This window comes from Miniopterus natalensis, chromosome 11 (genome assembly GCF_054644295.1).
Source record: "Miniopterus natalensis isolate mMinNat1 chromosome 11, mMinNat1.hap1, whole genome shotgun sequence".
NCBI lineage: Eukaryota > Metazoa > Chordata > Mammalia > Chiroptera > Miniopteridae > Miniopterus > Miniopterus natalensis.
Window position 1 is genome coordinate 35,105,721 of NC_142091.1, and position 24,642 is coordinate 35,130,362.

General features: G+C 47.8%; 1 protein-coding gene across 1 annotated transcript in view; it reads left to right on the top strand.

Annotated features, from left to right (window-relative positions):
• Positions 1-24,642, top strand: part of TENM4 (teneurin transmembrane protein 4) — a 660,554-nt gene that overhangs the window by 137,880 nt on the left and 498,032 nt on the right. Inside the window, 1 exon segment of the mRNA XM_087821630.1 lies at positions 889-944. The gene's annotated coding sequence lies outside the window, so the exon portion shown is untranslated.

The window sequence follows — 24,642 nt, forward strand, 5'->3', positions numbered from 1 at the left end:
TCAGTGAGTGGCAGCTTTCTCATTTGTAATATCTCCCAGGGTGGTTATGGGGATCATGAGATAATGTCTGTAAATATTGTTGGCTCATTAGCAGTCACATAGTAGGGACTCAAATAGATGAGTTTCCTTCCCTTTTTCTTAGCCTTCCCTTTTAAGTTAAAAGTGATCTCTCCAACTGGCCAGTCTGGTTTCCTTATTTTCCAGATGAGGTAACTGAACCCCTATTGGGGAAAGACCAGCTGAGGGCTCCCGAAGTCACATGCTCCTCCCCGGGCTGAAGTGTGCACAGTGCCTGCCGGGGACCTGAAAAGTCTTAGGGAAACTGACAGAGGCATGGGAATAAAGATGAGCTAGTAACACAGGCAACAGAGACAGTAACACAGGCATAGCACTGGAGCAGGGAGGGGAATCGCGACCGACAGGGTGCTTTTTAGTATAGCGCACCTTCATCGCCCCCCTCTGAAAAATGATAAAGACTATGTGCGGAAGAAAAAAATCGGAAAAATACCCCAGAATGTTAGATGTGAATATGTACAGGGAGTGATATTTGTCTTTGCTCAGTCCTCCTGGTACTTAATGGTGTTTTGCATTTTGACATCTATGAAAAATAAAAATGAGTGCCAGAATGACTGTGAGGCCGAGTTTTCCGTATCCAGAGCTGGGCACCATTGGCACGATGTTTGTCACATAACTATTAATCAGCACACTTCAATTTTGATTAGCACACTTCATTTTTGAAATAATTCCCTTCTAATCCCTGACCATTAGCAATTTCCCCATTTACCTGGAATCCTAAGTAGTTGGTAACCAATATTAGGTGTAAATCTATGATGCATTTGAGTCCACTGGTCTCCAGGGATTAATTGTAATTGTCTTCTTGTTTTGCAGATGGAAAAATTGAGACCCAGAGAGGGTTAGTGATCTCTGCAACACTCGGTCAGCAGGTAAGTGATAATGCTGAAAGTGAGCCTGAAACAAAATACAGGTCTGGTCCCCAATCTCTGCAGGCCCATTGTCTCGATCTTGTGACTTTTCTGATGTGTGCAATTCAAGTCAGGAAGTAAGATGAGTTGTTTTGAGGCATTTGGGTATCATCTGCATTTGCAATTTCTGTTTGTTCCCACTGCGAGTTGGAATGTTTAACAGGTGAGTTTGTGAAGGCCTCTTAGGCATTGCCTGGCCCAGATCAGATCTTTCCCTGAGAATGGTAGAGCTCATTCAGACCTGGCCCACGTGCCTAGAGTGACATCATTGAACCTTAAATAGACCCAACTGTTCAGTGTGCCTAGAACAAAAAGCCCTAGACTAGGGGGTCAGGAGATCTGGGTTCCAGTCCTACCAAAAGCTGCTCTGTGACCCTTAGCGAGCCACTTAACTCATGGTGCCACTCATTTTTCATTCTTTCTTTCAAACTTTCCCCCCAGAGTATTTGGTGCCAGACTCTGTGCCAGGCATGGGGGATAACAAGTTAAATACTACACAGGCTTTGCCCTTGAGGCACTTATTGCTCAATGGATGAGCTCTTCCATTTCTTCATTATTGTCTCATCGTGAGAATTGTTAACATCTGCTTTGGCGTTTACAATCTGTAGGACATTTTGTGATCTTCCCCAAAACTTCATAAGATGAAAGAAGTTGTTGCCATTTTGTTTTGTTTTGTTTAAAATATTATAGATATCCCTTTTTCTCCCCAATGACCCATTCCACCCCGTCCCCCCATCCCCCCGTCCCTCTCCCCACCATTGTCCGTGTCCTTGGGTTGTGCATATATGCATATAAATCCTTTGGTTACTCTCTCCCCCTCCACCCACCCGCCCTCCTCCATCCCTCTGACATTCATCAGTCTCATCTATGCTTCCATGTCATTGAATCTATTCTGCTCATCAGTTTATTAAGTTCTTTAGATTCCACATATAAGCGAGATCATGTGATGTTTGTCTTTCTCTGCCTGGTCTGGAGAAAACTATGCTAAGTTGCCATTTTGCAGAGGCGAGAAGTATGGCTTAGAGAGTTGATCAAGGCCACATAGTGAGGAAGGGTTAGAGTTGACCTTGAAATCCAGATGTACTGACTCCAAAGCATTTGTTTCTGATAACAGCAACTGTTTCACCTGATGGTTTCAGCACTTGAGCAGGCGTTTTAGAGGCTCTAATCCTTAGCAGTGCGTAAATGTTGGGGCGCTCAGTGCCAGAACAGCCCCCATACCTGTGGAGGAATCCTTTCCTGCCAGGGGTACTCTCCTGTGTCTGATGGATTATTCTAGAAAGCAATGTCTTCTCTGCAGGAGAGTGGAGGCAGCCTTGGGCTGTAGGTAAGCTGATAACCAGAGGAAAACATGCCCTGAGGCCCAAGCCCAGGGTTACCACCACCCCTGGGGGCTAGGATTCAGCACATCAGAAAGAAACTGCCCCAGGGCTGGATGCACAACCCCGTCTGCAGTGATCCTACTGCACTGCTGTGTTCCACCAGAGCTTAGTGATCCCGGTAGCTTCTGCTGGAGCAGAGTTGCCTGGCCTCAGGCAAGACGCAGAGAATGATACGGATTAGAGGCTGTGCTGTTTGTAGGGATGACAACTGCTTGAGCCAGAAGCTCTTGGGCTCCCTCAAAGTCTGGAACTTCAAAGGGTCTGAACAACCTCAGAGACTGGGCCTGGTGTTCTGTTTTGCAGTATTACGCGTGGTGTGAATGTGGCCATCCGTGATAATGTACCTCCATGTGTGGGATGTGTGGGATTTTGGGGGAATGTGTGTGTGCATGTGTGGGACGTGGGGTGGTTGGGGAGCATGTACGTGTGTGTGTGTGTGTGTGTCTCTGTGTGTGTGTGTTTAATCTCTATGAAGCAATTCTTATGAAAAAAAGAAAACACTTACGGGTGTAATTTTTCAATAGGACCCAGAAATGGGCTTTTAATAAGCATCATTAAACTCTTTGATTACAAGGGGAAGCCAGCCATCCTTTCATCCCGGCTTGGATCACACAGCTCTCCCTTGCCCTGTTCTTTGGGGTCAGATAAAAACTCCTCCTTTTCCTACTGGTCTCTCCAAAGCCCCTTCTCCCCTTCCTGCCCTCCCCTGCCCCTGCCCCTACATGGAGCTTGTCTGATCTCCCCACTTGGACCTGGACACAGACAGGGCCGGTGTCAGCACTGACAGATGATAGCTGCGGGCGTGCCTGGAATCTGAGTGTCCTGTGTCTCGTGTTGTCCCAGCAGGAAACTTTAGGGTCTTTGTTCGGGTGGTGCTCAGAGCTGAGAGATCTGGGGCTCCTTCCTTTCCCCAAGGGTCACTTACAGCCACCGACACCCTGCAGGACTGTGTGTGTGCAAACCCTTTCCTTTATGGATTGGGTTTCCCCTTGTCCAGCACGGGAGGAGGAGAGGCTCTGCTGAAAGGCAGGTTTCACTCTGTACTGAAAGCATCCTGCCAGGTCTGCTAAGGAAGCTGGTTCCCAGAGCGATTATCTTTCCAGAGCTGGAGCGAGGCACCCGGGGCAGGAAGCTGGGCCTTTAGCAGCAGGCTTATCAGGCGGCGCGACGAGAACGTTCCCTCATGTAAACAGGCCTGGGTTTGTGCAGTTCGGCTCTTCTCTGTGCACTGGCTCAGTTCTGTGGCCGGTGTGTTCTGATCTGCATGGTTCCTTCTCAGGGTCATGCATTCGTGAGACGTGGAGTTCTGCCTGCGTCGTCCCGGTTCGCCCCAGCATGGGGGTACCCGGCACGGGGCCGAGTGTACAGGAGCGGGCAGCCAGTGTTGGTGGTCTACACAGACGCCGCTGCCTCCAGGCAGCACACTGCCCCAGGTGTGATCCTCATGCCCTGTAGAATATAGCAGGTCTGCGTTTAAGTCCTAGCCTGGCCTCTCACCGCACCACCAACTCAGTTTCTCTGTGCCTTGGTCCTGGAGGGCCTGCCTAGATCTTGCCAGCGACTCCAGTGGAGTGGACAGCCTCTAGTCCCCATGGCTCCAGTCGTTGGCTCAGAACTGGCGACAAACCAGATAGGCTGCTCAGCATCACGGTGCTGAGACGTCCCAGGTGGGCAGGCTGCCTTGACCTTGAGACCTGCTCAGACTGTCCAGGGCTGGGGACAGGAGCCACCAGCATCGGTTCTCCAAACACCCTTAGTCACTGCTTTAAAGACATTTATTAAGCCCTACTATGTGCAAGGCACCATGGTAACATCTTAGGTGTATTATTTTCTAATTTTTATATCCATTTTTCAGATGCGCTAACTAAGTTTCAAGGAAGTTATCATACTCCATAGTTTCAAAGAGGTTATCGTGCCTCAGAGGACATAATTATTCAGTGAAAATGCCTGGATTTGAACCCAGGTGTTTGGACTAGAAAGCTTATGCTCTTGACCTCTATAAAGCAAGTAGCACACAATGGCTTGCCATAGTTCCTTTTAAGGTAATCATTAATAAAGTACCTACCATATGGCACCCTGGGTGTTGGTTCTTCTGTGGTCCTCTCCCACTGGATGGTGAGGTCCTTGAGGCAGAAACTGGACGCCCCAGCCCCTAGCAGGGTATGGGGTTTATAGCAACTAATGAACAAATGTTTGAATGATTAGCAGTAACATTAATAAAGGCTAATTACTGATCCCTGACTATGTACCAGGCAAAACACTAAGCGCTTTATATGTATTATTTTGTTTAAGTTTTTAACCCTGTAAGATAGCTACTCTTATAACTATCTTACACCATAGAGGCTTGAAGAGTTTTGAGTAACTCCCCAGCGTACCCAGCTGGTAAGTGACAGGACTGGGAATGGAATCCCAGCTGACTGGTATGAGAGTTTGGTATTCGATTGCGATGCCCTGCCCTGCCCGGATGTTCATAGCTACAGTGATGCCCATGGTTCCTCCAGTGAATTCCTGTGCAGCTATCACTCAAATCCAGTGCCTGCTTACCCAGGGCTGTGTGAGGTTTCCATCCAAAAGGAAGGAAGCTGGAGAAGGCTGGGAGGCCATAGTCGTGCATGAAAGACAGAAGGAGTCACTAACAGAATTAACAAGAAAAGGGCATCCTTCCTGGAGAGGAGACCCAGTTTATAAGACAAAAGTTGGGGCAAAGTCAGTGTCAAGCAGGACAATCTTTTAGCTCTGTGGGTAATAGTAGTGAAGTTGTTTCACTGATATTTCTGGGGGAATTTCTTGGGCTTGGCAAGTCTGTTTCCACAGACCGATGGGTGGGTGAGGCCAGGCAAAGGGAAAGTCTTGGTGCATTGTTCTCAAGGGAGGGCCTTTCCTTCTGCTATCTTCCCACAAGACCTCAAGGACCAATGACTGGTTTCATCATGCGGAGCTCCATCTTACGCAAGACAAAGAAATGGTGCTCCAGCTTCATTGCCACAAGATAATTGACTCCTTATGACTTTGTCCAAAGGATAGCAGGAGCATGTGCTTTTAGTGAAAATTAAGCAACAGAGAGGCAGATCTGAACTGGGAAAGAGAGGGGCTTCGAGCAGCTGTGGGGGCTGCCTGGGCAGGACTAGGATTCTAACTGCTGGCTCCCGATGGGGCTGGTCTCACTTCCCGTGAACCTGGGCTGTGTTCTCCAGTGAGGTGTGCTGGTGCCTTCGTCTAAATGCTAGAGCAGAAACAACTGCTTTAGGAGACCACAAATGAACACTCCTTACCTGAGGGGAAAGTATGCAGATTGACAGCATGGTGACATATGAGAACATTCCTGGACATGTCTTTGGGGGGACTTGGGGCTTTGCTCTTCTGGAGGCTGGCCCTGTGCACCCCGAAGGGAGTGGCAATCCTGGGCCTTGAAGCTGGACCTTGAAGGCACTTACGTTTTCCCTCCCAGCAGTGGTTTTTAAACTGTGCTCTGTGGCGCCCTGGAGGTTTAGTGGAATTCTCTCTGGGACTTCCTTTGGAGATAGACAGACAGTCCTCTGTTGGCTCTTGGGCTCCCACCTTGCTGAGCCTCTCCTCCTCGATTGCACATTGGGCTTCCTTGTCGCCGAGACTGGTGTTTGGCTGGGACATGCTCCCATGGTAGTGCTGTTTGTTTAAAGCCACACCTGTGCTCATTGGCCATTGTGTCTGTTCTGATTGGTTGTCGCCTGTGCCATATCAAGGGCTAAATATTTTGAATTTTACTCCTGCTTGCAAGCCTTCTCTTGTGCAGAACCGGAAGCCACTGCCCCCTACCACCTGCATCTAAGCACAGGCACATTGCCCAGCGAGCAGCCTGCAGACCACTGCTGCGCAGAACTAAACCGCTTCTGCTGTTTTCGAAAAGTGCTGTCTGTGCTTTTTCATCCATCCGAGGGCTGCAGAGCTACCCGAATGTCACCAGCCCACGTGGCCAATTGGGGCGTGGTGATTTGTCTGTGTTCCCCACTGCCACCAGGGCAGAAGCCCTGGTTTTATTGCGGTGGCAGACCTGAGAGCAGAGTTGGTGTTTTCTGTCGCCTTGGGCCTACCAGCTATCCATTCATTTAAATCCAGAGATGTTCCAATGGCGAGGAGCCTCTGGGATCACAGACTCGCTCTCAGAGTCAATGGGCTAGGGCTAACACTGGAGCCAACCAATGGCCTTGTTATGGCTCTTGATGAATGAGACTTTGTTCAGACTACCTGGCCAGCTGCCAGAAGTCTGGCAGCATCATTGGAGACCCACCTAGGCCTCTGTGCAGAATGCCTGTGCTCCGCTCTGTCACCCTTTTTCTTCAGGGAAGATGCATTTGGTAAAGGGAGGTCTTCTACCTTTAGCTGGGAGTCAGTTCCATCAAAACCAAGGGTCACTTAGGCTGTTGTTAAATACACCTGTTGAGGCACCTATTCTGTGCCAGATAGGAAGCTAAGCTGTTGGGGATGGACAATAACACCAGCGTCCCACCCCTCACCTTGTGATGTGAGCTGGTGACTCTTCAGTGTTGTGTAAATGGAAGACAGAGCTCTACAGCCTCCAGACGCCGGGAGGCTTCTGAGCTCTCACAGTAAGTTGGTTCTGCCCTCGGCCTTTGACGCTCTGGCTCTTCGCACGGAGAGTAATTTAGAGTCCTCGAGGTGAGTGAAAAGGGAGGCTGATTTGAGTCCTCACTTCTGTCTCTAATACAGATTTCCTGTGTCGCCTTGTCAGAGCCTCTCTGGTCCTCAGTGTTGCCTCAGTGTCCGTGTAGAAAACGGCCACTGTCACGCCTTAAGCGCTTGCTGTTGGGAAGCACCTTGGACAACGCCCTGCACACAGCAGGCACTCTGTAAATAACATGTTTTGCATCCCCACCCCCAGTTCATTACTTAGCTCAGTGGAGAAGTGTTTACTAGACATTGCTGACCTACCGACCATGGGTATTTCCTCCAGGAGTGCAGTAAGTCCTTTGTGGGATCACCCAGGGGTGAGGAGGGTCTAGGGTCTCCATCCGGCACGCTTTCTCACCGGGCCCCACGGGGGGAGCTCCTACCAGCCCTGACTTGGAGAGGACCCCTCCACCCCATTTTTCTTCCTGGCGGGATGTAGCCTCTGATTGCTCTGCAGAAGAGGCGGCTACGACAGCGTGAAAAGGGTCCTTCCCCTGGAGCTGCTTTATGAAAGCAGAGCACTCCCTGGACCCTCCGAGGCCCCGTCCTCCCCCTTATACAGCCGGGCGGCAGTGCTCGCCTGCCGGCGCGCTCGGGGGCTGCCTGTGATTGCACGCGTGGGCGCCTGCCGGAGGGTGCCCGATGGATTGTGGTGATGGATTCTTTCTTCTGTGAGTTTTCATTTCGTGGACTGGCCCCTTCACCAGTAGCTCTCAGTAGGAGTTCCCAAGTATGTCTGGTCTGGGCGGTAGCTTGCTCAACAAGCAGTTTGTGACTGTGTTTACTACGAGCCTTCCCAATGAACTTGTTTTAGGAATGGGTGTGCCTGTCTTCTTTACTGAACCCCAAGACTTTAAGAACAAGGTCCCATCTTCATTCCTCTCTATCCCCAGTATGTCACAGAGGCCCATCATTATTTGAATAAATAAAGGACAAAAGGAAATGAGCACTGCAGGTATCTACTGTTTATCTGCTCTGGGTATGTGGGTAGGTCCTCGTGATATCCACCCGCAGCCCTATGGCGGCTGATAGTATTCCCACTCCCAAGAAAAGTAAATTGAGGCCCAGAGAGGCAAACCCACCTACTCAAGAGCACACAGCAGAGTAAGGGATGACCTCCTCAGAGCCCTGGACTCCAAAGCTACTGCTCGTCTTCCATACTCTCCTTCTCTTTTTTTCACATTTCATTGCACCAACTGCAATAACAGGGAAAAATAAAACCAACTTCCATCTCACCACTTCTAGCAAGTCAGCTGTTTGCACTCTTCCACATTCCCTACAGTCTCTTTCTTACATGTTTTTATAACAGCATCGTTGAGATTTGGTTCACATGCCATAAAATGGACCCTTTTTAAAATTGTACAATTCAGTGTTTTTTAGTATGGGGACAGAGTTGTGCACCCATCACCACTATCCCATTTTAGAGCATTTCATTACTCCAAACTCCATACTCATTAACACCCACTCCCCCTCATTCCCTACCGTCCGCAGCCTCTGACAGCCACTCATCTACTTTCTCTCTCTATGGATTTGCCTATTCTGGACATTTTATATAAACAGAATCGTATAGTATGTTGGCTTTGTGTCTAATTTCTTGCACTTAGCATGTTATCAAGATTTATCCGTGTTGCAGTATGTGTCAGTATTTTGCTCCTTTTTATGGCTGAATAATACACACAACACATTCTGTTTATCACTCCTCAGTGGATGGGTACTTGGGTTACTTATACTTTTTAGCTGTTAGGAATAATGCTGCTGTGAACACTTGTGTACAAGTCTTTGTGTGGACATATGTTTTTCATTCTTTTGAGTATAAACTTAGGAGTGATATTGCTAGGTCATATGATAACTCTATGATTAACATTTTCAGGAACTTCCAGTCTGTTTTCAAGAGTAGCTGCACCATTTTACAATCCCACCAGAGGTATATGAAGTTTCCCATTTTTCCACATCCTTTCCAACACATTTTATTGACTCTTTTATTTTAACCATTCTTGTGGACATTTTTAGATAAGGGATATCTCATTGTGGCTTTGATTTGTATTTCCCTAATGACTGATGATATTCAGCACCTTTACATGCACTTATTGCCCATTTTTTATTTTTTTCTTCAAAGAAATGTCTGTTCAAGTCCTTTGCCCATTTCTTAATTGGATTTTCTTTTTATTGTTGAGTTATAAGAGTTCTCTCTCTCTCCATGTACATATGTATGTGTATGTATGTGTGGGAGAGATATAAGATATACATATGTGATACAAGTCACTTGTTTAATATATGATTTGCAAATATTTCCCCCCATTCTATGAATTGTGTTGATAATATTCTTTGAAACACAAAAGCTTTTCATTTTGATGAAGTCACGTTGATCTGTTTTTTCTTTTGTCACTTGTGTTTTGGGTATCACATCCAAGAAACCACTGCCTAATTCACAGTCACGAAGGCTCACTCCTATGTTTTCTTCTAAGAGTTACATAGTATCAGTTCTTACGTGCAAATCTGTGATTCACTTTAAGTTAATCTTTGTATCTTGTGTGAGGTATGGGACCAACTTCATTCTTTGGCATGTGTGTATCCAATGGTCTCTGCACTATTTGGTGAAAAGACTCTTCTTTCCCATTGAATTGTCTTGGTACTCTTTTAAAAAATCAATTGATCATAAATGCAGAGGTTTATTTATGGACTCTCATTTCTATTCCATTGATTTATATGGCTATCCTGATGCCAGTATCACACTGTCTTGATTACTGTAGCTTCGTAGTAAGTTTTGAAATGGGGAAGTGTGGCTCCTCCAACTCTGTTCTCTTTTTTCAAGATGGTTTTGGCTATGTTGTGTCTATTGTAGCTGTATATGAATTTTAGGATCCACTTATCAATTTCTAAAAAAAAAAAAAAAATGTAGCTGGGATTTTGATAGGGAATGCACTGAATCTGTAAATCAATTTGGGAGTATTGCCATCTAAACAATATTGTATTCCAATCTATAAATGTAAGATGTCTTTCCCTTTACATAGTTTTAGAGTATTCAATATTATATATATAGTACATGAAGACGTCTGGCATGTGTAAAGAAGTTTTGTACTTCTTTTTAAATTTATTCCTAAATATTTTATTCTTTTGGATGCTATTGTAAGTAAAATTGTTTTCTTGATTTCATTTCTGGGTTACTCACTGCTAGTATATAGAAAACGAAATTATTTTTGAACATTGATCTTATATCCTGAAACCTCACTCAACTGGTTTATTAGTTTTTAATAGTTTTTGGTGGATTCATCAGGGTTTTCTACAGACCAGGTCCTGTCATCTATGAGTAGAGATACTTTTAGTTCTTCCTTTTTGTCATCTGAATGCTTCCCGTGCCCCCTTTTTGTTGTCTAATTTCCCTGGTTAGAACCCCCCTCACAATGTTGAATAGAAGCGGTAAGAGCAGACCTTGTTTCTAAGCTTCCAGTCTTTCACCACAAACTAGTGTTAGCTGTGGGTTTTCAGAAATGGCCTTTGTCAAGCTGAGGATTCCTTGTATTTGTAGTTTGTTGAGTGTTTTTGTCATGAAAGTGTGTTGGATTTTATCAAATGCTTTTCTGTGTATATTGATAGGCTCATGAGGTTTTTCTCCTTTATTCTCTTAATATGGTGCATTATACTGGTTGGTTTTAGTGTGTTAAACCAACCTGCATTCCTGGGGAAAACCCCATCTGATCGTGGTATATAATCCTTTTTATGTTTGTTGGATGCAGTTCAATAGTATTTTATTGAGGATTTTTCTGTCTATACTCATAGGGAATATTGATCTGTAGCTTCAGGTGTGTGTTTTTCTTCTTGTGGTACCTTTAGCTGGTTTTGGTGTCAGGGCAATGCTGGCCTCATTAAGTGAGCTGGGAAGAGTTCCCTCCTTTTTTATGTTTTGCAAGTTTGTGGAGGATTTGTGTTAAGCTTGCCTCTTTATTTATTTTGTTATTTATTTATTTACTGGAGAACTTTAAAAAGTTGTGATGAGGAAAAGGCTTACAATAGCTGACAGTTATGCCTTATCATGTGCTTGTACGGGATGAATTTCTGAACCCAGAATCTTGACATTGAGTTGAAGCCTGAAATTTCACCTATGAGTAGGACAGGGAATCTCCTGCTGTTACGCCACACAGCTTACTTAATACTGGGAACAGACAGACATGGTCTTGCCTTTATTTTATTTTTCCAGTTTTAAACATTTTAGCACAAATGTCTGGATCTCTACTCCACTGAGTGAAACTTTCTTCTCCGAAACAGGTAATAGACTGGCCTCTTGACCACGTTCCCAAAAAGACCAGTGCTTACCACACATTACCCCCTGGAACTGTCCTCCTAGAAAATAAAAATCTCCTCGAGTATTAATAATAGCTGGGCATCTGGGTTACCCAAAGAGTTGTGTGTTTGTTTTTCTTCCTTTTGAATGTGTAAAAATAAGGAAAGACTATTCCTGACTGAAATTGCTCAGAACAAGAACCAAGAGCCCGAGATGGCAACCTGAGAGGTAGCATATTGCTGCATCACAGTACAAATAAAGGTGATGCTCAATCCCTGCACATTCATAAAGGAGAAAGCTTTCAAACTAGGATTGTTCGCTCGTTCCTCAGTCACTTCATGAATTCGTTCAGCAGTTACACATTAACCTTTTCCATGCCAGGCCCTGCATGAAGTGTCAGGCCACTCACATAGGAATCCATATCAGCCCCTGTGTCCGAGGAACACCCAGCCTGGTGGGGAATATCAGACTCGAAACAGACAGTTGCTGCCAAGCATGATCATCGCCATAACACGGACATTAAAGACCCTGGAAATGTGGAGGGAGAAATTTCAGGGGAACAGCATCAGAGGAAATGTGGTCCATGTGGAAGTTTGAAAGGTGCAGAAGAATGTGCCCGGTGGGCCTGTGGGACAGGGCTGTCCGCGCCCAAGCACAACCAGGAGGTCAGTGAGAGCAGGGTCGATGGGCACATTCAGTCATTCACAGGGGCTCAAAGGAACAGAACTGAAAGATGATTTGGAAAGATCCCAGGAGCTGATCTTAAAGGTCTTATGTGCTTTTTGAAGGAATCTGGACTTTATCCTGGGACAGTAAAGGTTTCAATGACTCAGGACCTTTTCTTCAACAGCAGCCCTAGGGTAACAGAGAGGCAGAAGTGAAACAAGATTTGGGCCCTGGCCAGTGTGGCTCAGTTGGTTGGGCGGCATCCCGTGCACCAAAAGGTTGCTGGTGTCCGTTCTGGGTCAGGGCCCATTGCCCAGGTTGCCAGCTCGGTCCCCAGTTGGGGGCATGCAGGAGGCAGCATAACATCAGTGTTTCTCTGTCTCCCTCTCCCTTCCCCTTTCTCTAAAAATCAATAAACTATTAAAGAAAAAAAAAGTATTTAAAAAAAAAAAAGAAACAAGATTTGGTAGCAAAGGTCAGGTTTAGACCTTGGAGAATTGTCCCTGAGTGGAACGCAGATCTCCTAGGACCTTGGCATTGAGCATCCCTAACCCTTGGGCCTTGTCTTCTCTTGGCCCTGGAAGGGTCCTCCCAGCTTACTAGAAGCTCAGAGTCAAAAATCGTGAATTCCGGTCCTGAGTCTCATTTCCAAATAGAGTGGATAACACTGAGTCTCAGTTGCTCATTGGTAAAACAGGGACATTGATGTCTACTTCCTAGGGTTGCTGTGACCATGAAGAGAAATAAAATTTTTGAAGGTTCTCCAAAATCTTCTAAAAGGTCCACTGAAAGCTAGATCAAAGATGTGCCCGGTCATTATGGAAGTAAGACGGTCAATGTTGGGAGCTACACAGACCTGAGTTCAAATCGCAGTCCAACCCGTGGCTGCTTAACCCTGGACAGGTCATTTAACTCTCTGAGCCTCCGCTTCCTCATCTGTGAAATAGAAATGAAAATCCCTTCCGTCTGGGGTTGCTGTGTGAAGGAAGTGGAATGATGTCTGTGACATCCCAGGCATATTCAAGGTGCTGAAAAATTGCCTTTTGAATCTGAATGTGAACAGAGAAGCTCTGCTTTTCCACTAACCTGGGGGCTCCTGGAAGGCTGGGCACACGTCTCCCTCATCTCTCCGTGTGCAGAGCCTAACACCACGCCTGGTGTGTAAAAATACTCAGATGTTTCTGCAGCTGAATTTACTTCTACCTCTTCCACCTTTCCTCATTCCGGGTTTCTGTCCAGTTGAAAAAAGAATTGACTCTGACCTTTTAGAAATATAAAGAAATCGATAAAGAAAACAAGATTTTAAATCATCTCATTTTATATGTTTATTTTGCTGAGTAGGACAAGCAGGCATTAATGAATGTGGGGCCTCCCCAAGGGAGCAGGCAGGGCCCACAGCTCCTGCATCCACTGACCCAGCCTGGCTGCCCCAGTTTCTCCAGCTGAACGGCAGAGCAGTCTCTCTTGTGCATGGGGGAGTTAGAGAGTTTAACCTGGGAGAGATGTGTCTTTAATGCTGTTTTGTACCCAGAGGCCTCCCGAGAAGCTTCGGGAAAGTTAAGTGGGGAAGGAGGCTGCATGGGCCACACGCTGGGGGCCAAGGGCATGGAGAGATGGGAATTATACCCTCAAATGCGCCCTGGGGGAGGGAGGGCACACATGATTGTGGCTGTCCTGGAAGCAGATTTAGTATAATCTGTGCCCCAGAATTGCTTCTTCCGTCTGGTTTCCATACTTGGCATCCACTGCTTCTTATGTTCCTACCCAGAGGGGGCAGGGGCTAGCTAAGGGACTCAATAAAGCCCAGGACCAGGCCCTGGAGCAACGGTACCCACCTTGCTAGGTCTCCTTCCAGTGTCACTTACTGGGTGCCCAGCTCTGGGACAAGCGAGGCAGGGCTCCCGGCCAGAGCTGCTCACCCTGGGGAGGCAGCCATGCAGGGGAGAAGGAAGGTTTCCCAGGACCCTTTGGAGGCTGCAGCGACTCTGACCGGGAGGAGTGGGTGGGAAGGAAAAGATGGACAAGAGCTCCAGGAAGGGAGGGCGTACCTGATGTTCATCTTGAAAGAGTTCATGGACAGAGAAGGAAGCAGTGGGTGTTCCTGGCAGAGGAAAGTTTGCACAAAGCCTCAGACCTGGAAGGGCCTGGTGTTCTGGAGAAATGGGGAGAAGTTCGACAGGACAGGAACAGTGAGTGAGGGGCAGACGTGGGGGAGGTCGCTGGGACCTGAGATGGGAAGACAGGCCCTGGCTTGGTTGGGAAGGGCCCTGTAGGCTGGGCTATAAGGAACGTGGACTTGATATTCTGGCCAATGGGGAAGCGAGAGAGAGACCAGTCAGGTCCGCCTGAAACAGCCCTGCGTTAGTTCGCCAAGTGATCGTCTGTGCAGCACAGCCGAGCGCTCCCACCTGGCTGGGCTCTGGGGATGCAACAGTTCAGAAGCAGATTTAACCCCGAGGAAGCTTACATTTCGTCTCCCTGCCTACCTTTCTCTCCTCAGCATCATCTTGTCTGCTGCCCCTGAGATGTTCCACTCCCTAGATCTGTTACTCACCTTCTGCCTGGTGCCCTCGATCCAAGATCTTCAGGGCAGGAGGTGATTAGGAAAGAGCTGTGAAAATGAACCTATTGGTACTGTAGGGAGTTCCCTGAGATCGTCAGAATGGACATCCTCTCAAAGTGGTGCCTAGCCAGGGCGCCCCTAACATGGGGGACTTTCAGCTTGGAGGGACCATGCTCCCTGGCCCTAATGCCAAAGCCTAAGGGCGCGTAGAGGGCTGAGCTTCACATGTGTGCCTGTGTGTCTGGGGGCTCGATGGGTGCAGAGGCATGTGCACGTGTCCACTCTGCAGGCATGCACATCTGGCCCCTGCATGTCTGTGTTGGGGGCATCTGCGTTTCTGGGCCCCGTGCGTGTGTTTGTGTGGACCTGGCCATGTTGGCAGGCCTGTGCGAATTCCCTTTAGGCCCTGTCTGTTTCTGTATGGGTACAGAGCCCCTGTCTCACCTCAAACAATCCTGTTGTTTGTGATTTCCTGATGGTGACAGTGTCACCACGCCCGCCTGTCACTGGTACACAGGCACACACACCCCCAGCACCACTCCGGAGCCGCCGGCTCTGAGAATTCCCGAGAGACCGCCACGGGCCATTTCGTGGCTCGCTTTCTTCCTCGTAGAAATGGTCCAGGAAACATCTCTGGAAATGAAATTTCAGTGTTAGTTTAGCTTCAGTAAAATACAACAGAGATGAAGTGGTAAGGATCTGGGGACTTCCTCTGACTCCTGTTGGTGGGAAGGCTCCTCCAGCAATTGGAGTCTGGAGAGAGATTCCTTCCATGGGGTTCTCAGGAGCTTGCAGGCAGGCCCTGGTCTGTGGTCCTGAGCCTGTAATCAGAATGCCGACAATCAGGCTAACTGCCCACAAAGGGGCACCTCTGCAGCTGCCAGGGAGGAATGCAGTGGGCAGTCACGAGTCCCTGTGTCTGTCCAGTCTCATTTCCACGTGGAGACAAGTGCATATAACTCCGTATTTCTGCACTGACCTTACTCCTTTCTGCGTGAATGGGGTTGCCATCATCTTAAGCATCACCAGATCCTAAATCCCCCTGCCTTAAATTCTCGTTGGAACAAAATGGGAAAATGAACAATTGAATGACATCAATACCTACTGTTTACCCCATGTTATTACCGGCCATTCACACTGTCTCTCAAATTTGCTTTCTCCTTTCCTCTTCTCTGAGTGCATTTGAGAAACCAAGAGGACCTTTTCTGCACCATGCTGTTTCAGGCAGAATTAGCTTTTCTAATTCCCTTTATTTTGTAGAGACGAGTTGCCTCCTGGTCAGTAACACATTCAGTTTTTTCTCTGCCCCCACCTCACACCCCACCATGCTCTTTTCAGGTTGCATTTCTGGGCTGGGCTGGGCTGGTGAGAACCGGAACCCACCCAAGAAATGTAACTCAGCCTTGAAGTGTCAAGGTTAAAGCGCCTTTGGAGACCCTTCACCTGCTGCACCCCTATTTTCCAGATGGGAAAACCAAGGCTCAGAGAGTCGTAACCAGTTATTCCAAGTTCGTTTGACAGGGGCAGGTCCAGAGTTCAAGTCCTCTGACTCCAATTCAGTGCTTTGCTTCTCTGACCCTCACTGTGGACCATACAGAAGGAGCTTACTCAACTCCATTTTCAGAAGATTTTCTGCCATTATTGAAGCAAATGGACCCAACAGCACGAGTTACCAAGACCCGGGTCCAAACCTCATCTTCATGTTGACTAGCTGATCGTCAAGGGCCAGTTCCCTTCACCTCTCTGAGCCTCGGTGCCCTCGTCTGTAAAACAAAGATAACAAACCTATTCTTCTCATGGGGCTGTTGTAATGATTCCATGAAATCAAGTATTTGAAATCCTTAGTAGTGTCCCTGGCTCAAAGTAAATTATCAACAAATGTTAGTGCCCCTCCATCTGGAAGCTGACAAATTCAATTAACCAGAACCACTCCCACCCCCATTTCCCAAGCCTCCCCATTCACAGAATCATAAATCTTGTGTTGGAAAGGAGCCCCATTAATCATCTGGCTCAGCCCCCAGTTAGCGGAGCTCTCACTGTATTTGGCTCAGTGTGGTCCCCAGTCTTTTGCTGGCTCAGCCCGCCTTACTGTAAGCAGAATAATTCCCACCAGCACAGCCAAAAAAAGGGACTAATGCTGTCGGTGGAATCCACAAAAAGGGCTAATATTAGCTGGGCAGGAGGATGGGGGATGTGTCTATATTTAGAATCTGTGTCTTCAGCCCTTTCCTAAAGCAGCAGAAGTTGGGGGTTGGAGGGGAGGTGTGGTTGCTGCCAGCTGACCCTGCCAGGCAGGCAGAGCAGCTGGGCTGGTTCCCCTTCCTTACATTGGTTGGCTTCCTCCCCTCTCAGAAAGTTGGGGAGCAGGAAGAAGAGCCATGGGGAAGGAGTCTGTTAGTGACAGAGGTCTCCGAGGGTTCCTGTCACACCAGAGTGAACAGAACAGGGTGGTGGGGTGGCCCAGAGGGGCAGGGTGTGTAACTCATTCCAAGATGCTGTCCACTAAGGGTTTTCCTGGCCTGGTCCCCCCAGTGCTGCCTGAGATTGGGGCTCAGGTGCCACAGGTGCTGGGCCCAGGCCCGCAGAGAGGTGTGTGAACTCTGATGCGGATCCACCCCTAGCAGTGGCCCCCTTGCACATCCCGCCTCCAAAGAGTGTCTGCTCTCCCTTTCTCTGCCTGATAAATTCATCCTGGGGCCTGGCTCCAGTCTTCCCCAGTGCACACATCCTGCTCCCTGGAAGTCCTGCCAGCCCTTGAGGCACTTCTGTGAGAAACAGAATAAGACGCCCTCTTCCAGGCAGACAACTGCCCTGCACCGGGCACACAGCTGGGCGAGCAGAGTGAGAGCCAGGTTTGAGGTCTCATTGACTCCATGGTGGCTGCCCTAGTGTAGGACACAACCTAAAGAAACCACACGTGGCAGCTTGATGATCCCTCTATACACAGGTACTGTGTCCCCACATGTCCTATCTTAGCCCCATGCTCTGTGACCAAGTGAAGGCCACAGCAGGGAAGTCGAGCCTGGGAAGCTGAATAAAATTGCCAGTGGCCTGAGGCTAGACTAATTGTTTTCCTAAAGCAAGATGATTCCCAGCAAGGAGCTTTTCCACACGGGGTCTCAGTCTTCCCATCCTTAAAATGGGTCAGATGAACTAGATGCTCTCTAGGATCTCTTTCAGCTTCTCAGTCTATTTATCTGCTCAGTTTTTGGTGGCATAGTGAAGTTATAATCAGAAAAGCATGTGAACTCAACTCGCTGCCGCAAATAAAGCCCACATGATCCAAAGAGAAGTAGAAATTATTTTGTATTTATTCACGGCCTGCCTTTCCTTTCATTTACTCCCCTCTTCTGGAGTCTGAGACTGGACCAGAAGGCCAGTCTCTGCAGGATGCTAAGGATTCCCCATATCCCAGGGAGACCAGCCTCAAATCTGATTTGCCCTCCGGCTGGGTCTACAGCTGTGGACTTGGATGGGCTTCCGTCTGGAAGTTTCACCCAGAGAGCCTTTGGAAATTTTACAAGTCGGCAGCCTCTTCAACACAGACTTTCTAGCATCGCATCGCCGTCTTGAAATGGTTACTGGGCTGCATTTTTATCTTTCTTTTTCCATCTTGGAGAGACAGGCAAGAATCAGGGAAGGCCTGGGGGATAGAGGCAGGGCCAGCAGGAGAATCAGAAAGCCCAGGATGTGTGTGGGGACCTGCCTGGAGAAGCTCTGTTTCTCTCCATTGGTTTCCTTGTTTGCAAGCCACGGGGACAGCAGTGTCTCCTGCCTGCAGAGTGCAAAGCCCATTGCGGGCCCTGGGCACAGACACATGCTTGTCCCGCTCTGCCTGCAGGCGCTTTGTGCTCATAAATAACTTGAGAGCAGCCAACTTTCCAGGTGAAATGTTTGCATGTGGTTTGTGTCTGAGAAGCAGAGGCATAAAAAAAAATGTAGAAGGATTAAACACACACACACACACACACACACACACACACACACACACACACAAGCACACCGCTCACACAAACGGCACCGCGAGACTTCTTGCAGCATTATTTTTTCCCACAAATAAGTTGCAACTTGGCAATTTTTAGAATCAGAGAACGTTGGGGCTGGAACGAATGTATGAGATTATTTAGTCTGGCGGATTTCAAACTTTTATTGGCCACAAAAGCCTGTCTTCAAAGGAGATTTTACAGGGACCCAAAATGTCTAAAGTAGAGGAAAGCAGGAGTGTTCTAGAAGAAGGGGAGGGGAGAGCTTAGGATTCCCTCCAACACAGTGTGGAAGTCACTGAGCTCTCCCAGCTCCATCGAGGAAACTGAGGCCCAGGGAGAAGTACCCTGGCCAGGGTCACATGGCAAATGAATGGTGGGATGTAGAAGGGAGCCCAAGCCAAACCATGGCAGGGGGTCACTTCACAGCCGAGCTAAGATGAAAATTCTGTTTTCCTCAGGGACCCAAAGCCAGCCCTCTCTCCACTACATCAGGCTGCCACTGTTCTATGTTCTTTTTTATTTTCCCCTAACTTATAGCAGAATCATCGGCTGCCACCGCTGGAAGTACCTGCTCAGTGGTTTTCAATCTCTGTCCTGCCCTGTGCTGGGGTTTCAGCTGAGAGTGGGAGGGGAGAGGTCTGGGGCAATAGGTGGCCTGGTTAGCCCTGCCCTCCACTTCATCAGACCAGCTTCTCTCTTACCTGTTTTCCAATGATTTCAGCTGGAAAAGTAGAAAGAGATGGAGAGAGCTACTTGAAACAAAGGAAAGTCCTGAGGAACTCATTAAGTACAGACTTTCTTGGGTAAGAACATAAGCGACCCAATTTAGCAGACTCCATGGACAGAGGCTGAGCTTCTAAGGAAACTGAGTTAAAGGAGCAAACCTCTGTCTCTCAAATCTGCAGGACCAGCATCTGTCCTCTCGGCTTCAGCAAGCCTGACAGAGCAGGAGTCCTGCTACCTCCTGCAGAAGACCCTCACACCAATTTGGGAGAGAATTTGGTCCCTCATGGCTTATAGGACCTTCTGCCTTTTAGCCTTTTGCCCTTTGCTCCTGTCACCAGCTAGGTGTTTACATTTGACCTGGAACTTTCAGGCACTTACGACTTCAGGTGGCTTCCCCACACTTACAGCCTCCTCTCTAGCGACCCCTGACCGCCCCCCCTCACCTCCCACTGGCCATTTCAGTCCCTGGGACCCTTCAGCATGCCTCCTCCCCCACAGCTGGGTGTTCTTGAGGACTGCCGAAGCTTGCTGATGCTGTAGGGAGGAGGCCGGCGTGCTTTCTTCCCTCAGCTGGATATTGGAGCTAGCAGAGCTGTGCAAACCCGAGGCTCTGCCAGGCTGCCGCCCCTGGGGAGGGAGGCTCTGCTCCTCTGTCAGATCTTGGCAGGGGTCTCCTTAACCTGTTGTTTGTGAGGTTTGTTCCTGGCATTAAATCTAATAAGCTCATGCCTGGCGGTTTGATCTTGAGCTTCTTTGAGGAGCTCAGGGCCTTTACAGAGCATTAACAAGATGCTGCTGACAAGACTGTGGGAGCTCCCATCGGCCTCCGGAGCCCAGGCCTTTAGAAATGGCTTGGCTCACTGGAGACAGCAGGGACTTCTCATGGCACAGGCCCCTGGTCCAGTCCAGGCTCTGCCCTGTGCTAGCTGGGCAACGTGACCTCTTGAACTGCAGTTTCTTCCTCTTAAAATTGAGGAGCATACCAAATAAGATTGTTTTGAAGGATAATTAAAATAATGTAAAGAGCCCTGGACAGGTGGCTCAGCTGGTGAGAGTATCATCCCATACACCAAAAGCTTGCAGGTTCGATTCCAGGTCAGGGCACATACCTAGGTTGTGAGGTTCAATCCCTGGTCAGGGTGCATCCAGGAGGCAACCGATCAATGTTTCTCTCTCTCCTCACCCCCCTCTTCCTCTTTCTAAAATAAATTTTAAAAAGTTAAAAAAATAAAATAGGAAAAGAAAATGGCTGGTCCATAGTGGAGCCTCAGTAAAGTCATTCTTCACCTTCCAGGGAAGCCCAAGTCCTGGGAAGCCACATCTTCAACACAAACCAGAGTTCAGCATCTCCTACCTAAAAGTGCTGGTGGGTTACTCACCAGGGGGGAGGGGAGAGCATTTATCAAGCGCTGTCCTCTTAAAGACATGCATAATTCACCTTGGCCGGTTTGGCTCAGTGGTTAGTGTGTTGGCTCCCAGACTGGAGGGTCCCAGGTTCAATTCCTCGGTTGCAAGCTCGGCCCCATTCAGGGTACCTGCAGGAGGCAACCAATTGGGGTGTCTCTCTCACATCGATGTTTCTCTCTCTCTCTCTCTCCCTTCCACTCTCTCTGAAAAGCAATGGGAAAAAATATCCTCAGGTAAGGACTAAAAAAAAACACAAAAAACATACATTATTCAGCATTTAAACATCCTGGGATTGGGCTGCATCTTACATGTCATAGCGACGTCACAGTTTAACTACATTGTTTGTTGTTGGGGCTTTTCCTCCTTTTTTCAGTGGCTCATAATGTTATGATGTATCTTATGGCTGATGCAGTTGTAATTGATGACATCTCAGTTTGATGAAATTAGGTGTTAAGGATGCACCACGAGTCGGGTGCTGTGCTAGCCCACTTTACATCAGTTGTTTAATCTGCGCAACAACTATGCAAGGTAGGGATTAATAGCCCCATTTTACAGATGGGGAAACTGAGGCTCTGAGAGGTCAAGGGACCTGACCAGGACATGAATTCGTGAAGGGGTAGAATGAGTATTTGGACTGAGGTCTGCCTGACTCCAAGGTCTGTACTCTTTGGGGGGTAGATGTGCAGAGAGAGGAAGTCGGATTTCTTTGCTTCTTAGGCTCAGCCTTGAGAGGATCTATGTCCAGAGCCCGAGGGTGCTTCATTTTAGGGAGCAAGTGCGTATGCATTTACCAGGCATCTGTGATGTACTGGGCACATCCTAGGCATGGGAGGCTCCGTGATAAACAGGTGTATATGGAGCATGACGTGCAGGGAACCCAAGCAGCTATAACCCATTTAACACAGTCTTAATGGGCCCCTACAGAATGCTGTGGGAACATGTAGGAGGGGCCCTTACCCTGGGCTAAAGGGGCCAGGGCGAATTTCCAGGAGAAAGTGACCTGATTGGGAAGTTAACCCAGCAATGTAGGTTGTGGGGGTGAGGTGGAGGGCATGCTCCAGGCAGAGGGGAGCATGTAAGAAGAGGCTGGAGAGTGTGAGGCCAGCTGGAGGGACTGAAATAAGGTCTGAATCTGCACAGTCCACTGTGATAGCCAAGAGCCCCATGTGGCTACTGAGCACTTGGAATGCGGCTAATCTGAATGGATATGTACAGTAAAATACACAGTGATGCGGGAGACTTAGTATGAAATCATAAAGAATGTAAAATAGCCCATTAGTGAATTTCTTATATTGATTCATGTGTTAAAATTATGTTTCAGATAAAGAATATACTTATAAAAAAGTACACCATATTGTTATAGTTATTGTCACTTATTTCTTACTACTTTTTAAAAGTGTGGCTACTAGAAGATTTTAAATCACATGTAGCTTGCATTTGTGGCTCCCATTATATTGGGACAGAGCACACCAGGAAATGGGAAGCCACTGAGGGGCTGTGACCTGGGGAGGGTAAAGCTAGGAGATAATTAGGAAGCTGCAGAATTCCAGTACATTTGCTATATTAACTCATTTAATCCTCAAAATGACTCTAGAGAGAGAGATTTTTAAATTCAGGTGTCCAGGTAAAGAGACTGGAGCCGAGAGAGGCAACCTTAACCAGGGTTCCCCATGTGGCCCTGCTCTGGGCATGGCCATCTATAAGCAGCTCAGCGCCCACGGCCCAGCAGTGTCAGGGGCATGGCGAGCACCCATGTCTTCTGAGTCCAGCCTGGCACCCTTCCCCTTCTCTCCATCCTATCTCTGCCTCTCGGCCTGAGGGTGACCGTGGGGCATAGGACACAGAACCTGGGTCATCTGGATCTAAGCTCTTCACACCATCCCTGGGATTGGGTTTCCTTTACAGTTGCTTTCCCAGGTCCCTGACTCCAAGCAATTAGCCAAGATGTGATACCTGGCAGTCGCTCTTCCTGTAAATGAACTATGATGCCTGTCTATTTCCCCAGCTTCATTTGGGTTGTTTAGATCATAACTGTTTTCAAAACATGTACATTTTGAAAGAACACGGAGCACTCCTGAACATTCATCACCACTTCTAGAAAGATGACTCTGTGCCCGCCTCTCACCCACTTAGCGTGAACAGCCCGTTCTCCATTTGCACTGCATCCTATCCACCAAAACCCGCAGGATTGACAGGTAGCTGAGCAGAAACCTGGGAGCGCTTCCAAACTCCCCAAAGGACAGCGTCCTGGGGAGCAAGACTTTTTTTTTCATTCTCTAAAATCAAAGATAGCCTCCCCAAAGATGAGAAAATAAAATAGTGCAGAAGTCCTGTGAAAAGCAAAGCCCTTCCCGAACCCCAGCCCCCGTCCCCTGAGGCAACCACATTTAACTGCTTTTGTTTTTTAGTTCTTCTGGTGGTTGCTTCCATGTCATTAAAGAGTATTTGCTTAAATTGCTGCAAAGTGATGGATCAGCTTTACACAGTATCTATTGCCTTCCTGCTGGGTTAAGTGAAGGCTTAGCTGGCTGACACCCACCTCTCCCACCTCCTCCCTGGAGCACTTACAATTAGGAGTCAGTATGGATCAGGTTTGCAGTTCCTGCGCTGCTCACCTTTGTAACTCTAAGTAATGCACTAAATGAGAAAGGCCTTGAGGGCTCAGTTCTCCTGAGCGCGCCTCTCCACAGCTTTTCTCTTCCAGTGAGTTAGCTTTCTGCAGGAAGGCTCCTTCATAGAAAGAATTGCTCTTAATATTTGCAGGTGGGTTGCTTTCACTAATTCTTCATCACACTTTAGTGTGGGTATTGATGTGGGAATCAAAACTGGCACTTCTGCCTTTCTGCTGTCAGGAGAGGGGTGGCTGCAGGGCGGCTGGACAGCACTGGATCACACCGTGCCCAGTCTGAGGTCGTGGTTACAAAAGCTTACTCGTCTCCCTCATTTACAGAAACACCCAGATGCTTCACCAGAACCTCAGAGGTCCTCTGACCTGAGTCACAGAACAGCAGAGCTTTAGTTGTAACCCGAGAGTTGAACTTTTCTTTTGAAGAGCTAAGGTATAGAGAGATTAACAAGATTTGATTGAGTTAATGAGCTGCTTCAAGAAAGAGCAGGGCCTAAAACCCAGGTCTTCCAAGTGTGGGACAGGAGTCTCTATCACATTCCATCAAATACGCTGCTCCTCACCTGGCACTCCAGAGCCATCTACATGCCACACGGGCCAAGGGTGACACCACAGACGATGGAAATTAAAATCGGCCTAGGCCCAGAGTTACCCAGGGTTATAATAATTTCTTTAAAATAGCAAGGAAATGTTCGCAATAACAGTGCTGCCTTATTCTTTGTATATATGGGTGTAAAATCATGAATGCTTAACTGTTAATAAAATATTTGTCTTAATTTTTTAGAAAATAAAAAATATTCTTCATTAGGTACCTCTAGTATAGGGCACCCTGCCGAGCACTGAGGATACAGGAATGGTTAAGATGTTTAAGATGTTGCATATTTGATATAATTTTAGTAAGCAATTCTATATGCCAAGTGCAGCGAGGGCTCAGAGGATAGAGTGAGAACCCTGGCCCTGCCTTCAGGAGGGCACCGTCTGTTCAGGGCTGGACATACATCCACAGGAGGGTACAGATAACCATACCAGGCACAAGACCCTAAGGATGGGGACTTGAGAGTCAGGCACATTCTCTCTCTGGTGCTCACGAGCTGAGTGACCTTGAGCAGTCGTGACACCTCTGTGACTCCTTTTCTGTGTCAAGGTAGCACCTGCTTCCTGAAGTAAGTAGTGTAAGGTCAAAGTGAGATTAGAAGATACAGTTATACAAAACCCCCAGCCCGAGGCCTTGGAAATAGTAGACTACATATAAGTTAAGTCCCCTTTTTTTACCCCAACCCCCAGATCCCAGACCTGCTAGAGGAATTTAGAGGAAAAGGTGATATAATGTGTCCCTGCTGGAGGGGGGAGGCTGTA